Raw genomic sequence first — 3862 nt, forward strand, 5'->3', positions numbered from 1 at the left:
TATAGGATCTAGTTTGACAATACGACTAGTTACTTTGAGCTTTTCCCCATTCTGCAGGGCAGTTATTTCATCTTTGAAACACTGATTTTGACAAAACTTGATAATTTCCATTTCTGCATTTTCAAGCTCTGCAACTGTCAAGTGAATTTCATTCTCTGTTGATTTCATTTTTGGTGTTTTGGTGAAAGTCTTGGCTTCCTTCTGACATTTACTGTTTTGACTTTGCAATCTTTTGCGTTCTTGGCTCATTTTGTGTAGCAAGTGCTTCAGTCTGAGCATCCAGGCGATAGCCTTTTTCAGTTTGTGCCAATCTGAGTAGTAACGAATAAGTCGGCTGATTGGATCAGTTTGTGCAATGTTAGCATCAACATGCACACTCATGACTTTCACTTCAACATCATCAGATATATCAGTTGACAAAATTGGTGACACTGGCCAGTTTTTTACATTGTCAGTCAGGAAATCTGGTCCTTGAATCCAGGACTTGTTTGACAGGAACTCATTTGCTTTCATTCCCCTGGAAGCATGGTCAGCAGGATTTAACCCTGAGTTAACATACTTCCACTGATCAGGATTGGTATGTCCTCTGATAAGAGAGACGCGATTTGCAACAAAGGTCTTGAACCTGACACATTCATTAGCAATGTAACGCAAAACAGTTGTGCTGTCAGACCAAAATGTGGACTCTTTCAGTTGCATTTTGAGCTCGTTTTGCATTAGTTTGTCCATTTTTACAGCTACAGCAGCCGCTGTTAGCTCTAACCTTGGAATGGTGGTTTGTTTTACAGGTGACACTCTTGATTTGCCCTTTACAAATGAACAATGTGCTTTCCCCTTTTCATTTGTGACACAGAGGTATGTGACTACCCCGTATCCTTTATCACTTGCATCTGCGAAATGATGCAGTTGTGCAGATGTAACAGCACCAAAACCAACTGGCTTAAAACATCTGTCTATTGGGAATCCTTGCATCTTCACAAAGTCTGAGAACCACGCATTCAACCTTTGAGACAGATCTGCAGGAATGTTTGCATCCCATGAAAGTTTTCTCTCTGCACAATTCCTGCAAGATGACTTTTGCTGGAAGTATGACAGGAGACAAGAACCCTGAATCAAATCAAATCAAACTTTATTTATAAAAGCGCCTTTCGTACTCAGAGTAACTCAAAGCGCTTAACATTTAAAAACAAAACATACACGGTAAAAGCCCAACCCACCCTTCACACACACACACACACACACACCCTCCCCATAACACATACACCCATGACCCCACACACGATGAATACTTAAAATAAATAAATAAATAAAAAACAAACTTGTAAAATAAACTTAAGGTTTGGCTCTGCTGTGAGGAAACAGTATTGAGGATTCCATCATACCAGGAGTCAGCTCGGTCAAAGGAACATCGCCACGGCGCCCGCCCAGACCAGGACGGCAGCGGAGTCCAGTCCACAGCTGTGAGGCTGCAGTGCAGGAATCCAGCCGCCCCAGCAAGGGTGAGAACCACGGCAACGACCCCAGACCAAGCAGACAAGCCCTGATATGATAAAACCCACAGGAAACACTGGGGGTAAAATGACAATAAGATAATAAAATTAAATACATAAAATGTATGTAAAATAAATAAATAAATAAATAACATTGAAATTGAGATTAAATACATAAAATATTAAATCAAATTCATAAAGAAGAAAGATAAATGAATGAATAAATAAAATAAATGAATAAAAACTAATTTAATAAATAGGCAGATATGATCCACTAAAGGCAGAATTAAAAAGGTGAGTCTTGAGCATAGACTGTAAAAACAATTTTTCTATATTATTCAATTATTCAATACAATTATTCTATATACAGTCTATGGTCTTGAGCCTCTTCTTAAAAACCTCTACGGTCTCTGCGGCCCTGAGACTCTCTGGCAGGCTGTTCCAGAGGCGAGGACCGTAATGGTAGAACGAAGCTTCACCATGTGTTTTGGTCCTCACCTTAGGAACAACCAACAGGCCGGTGCCGGAGGACCTCAGGGTCAGCGAGGGTTCATACTTTAAAAGAAGATCAAGACCATAAAAACATTTATAAACCATCAAAAGAATCTTAAAATCAATCCTGAAACGCACAGGGAGCCAATGCAGCGATTTTAAAACTGGTGTAATGTGTTCCCGCCCCCTGGTCCTCGTCAGAACTCGTGCCGCCGAGTTCTGTAATAATTGTAAATTTGTAAGAGATTTTTGAGGTAAACCAGAGAGCAGGGCATTACAATAATCTAAATGACTAAAAATAAAAGCATGCATCAGCACCTCTGTGCTGGCAAGAGAGAGGAATGGGCGGACTCTGGCAATGTTTTTAAATGGGCAAACGCAATAAAATGAATCATAACAATGGATTGTAAAATGGGCTGTAGAGTAATCAAATGTAAAAACGTACATTGAAATAATTTGAAAACAAGGAACATGCAGACATTTAAAAAGACCTGAGAATATTCTGGGTATTAAAATATTATATATGCTGACATATCTGATATGTCACCAGCCAGTTCTTAAGATGTTTTTTGAACTATAAAAGTGAGCCCAGTTCTCTGATGTTCTGAGGGACAGAGTTCCATTTGTAGCGTGCAAAGGGGGTCAAGTTCAATGAAGAATTTGACTTTGTCTCGTAAAGGGGCACCACCTTCCGTAAGGAAGGAAAAATTACTCAATGATGAAAGTTTATCAATTTTAGCTTTAAAATTGATTAAAGAGTAATCTTCAATATCAATCTCAACACTTCAGGAAGTAAATTCTCATCTGAAGGGACCGTATCACAAAGAAAGAACAAGATGGACAACGACTGCCTTTTTGATATTTATTAAGAGATAAACATGAAAATATATATAAAATAAACAAAGAAAATCAATGTAGTGTGTGTGTGTGTGTATGAATGTATGTGAAAGTCGGTGGATGAGCAAAGTAATGCCTCAGAACGGTTTAAGAGAACAATTGTAATCTAAAGAAAACAATGACGTTAAACTGTTCAAGACACTAGTCTGGATAAATCAAATTGGCTGTTATGACCACATCAAACCACAACAGTTTTGCTGAGAGGGTCTCCTCACCACGGTGGCTCGAAGCTGGACTTGGACTGGACTTTCAGACAAAGCTCACCAGACAAAGGTGTTTCTCCTGAGGCCGATGAGATGAAGAAAGCAGCAGCAGCTTTGGCTCAGGGTGTAGGAGGACGGTCGAAGACTCTTCTGGAGCTTACGACCGGATGCGGCTGAAGTTCTGGTGGTCATCTGGGTTTGCACAGCCAAAGGAATGGATGGTCGTCGAAAAAGCGTGCTGGATTTAAAGTTCACTAGAGTTTAGTCTCAAAGCGGATCGTTCAATCAGTTTCAAAAATAAGAAGCACGAATGGTGATGAGTTAAAAGAAAATGCATGACAGTTACCAAAAAGATAAAGTAGAATAAAAACGGTCTTGGGACAAACTTAGTTACGTGGGGTAAGTTGAAATAAAAACAAGACCAAAAAAGATTGGAAGAAGTTTCCCTCTTCTTCCTAGAGCTGTTCTCTGCTCAAAACCCAGACTCCAACTGCTCTGCTGAAGTGAGATGAGAGTGTGCATGACCTTTTGACCTCAGAGGAGGCCTTGATTTCAGCCAATGGCTGCAGGCACACGTCTCCAGTGGATCTAACAGTTTCATGTTTCTATCAAAACTGTTTAAACTATTTAGGAAAAATAAAAGGTATTGCTCTTAAATGTTCTGAGCATTCACAGATGTGTGGGGGATCATCAGTGTATCTCATGGTAAAAGTAAAGTGATGTGAAAACAAAACAATCATGAAATACTTTTGTGATAAAACAAGTTTGCATAAAGTTTAG

Source organism: Oryzias melastigma, unplaced genomic scaffold (genome assembly GCF_002922805.2).
Source record: "Oryzias melastigma strain HK-1 unplaced genomic scaffold, ASM292280v2 sc00345, whole genome shotgun sequence".
Classification (NCBI taxonomy): Eukaryota; Metazoa; Chordata; class Actinopteri; order Beloniformes; family Adrianichthyidae; genus Oryzias; species Oryzias melastigma.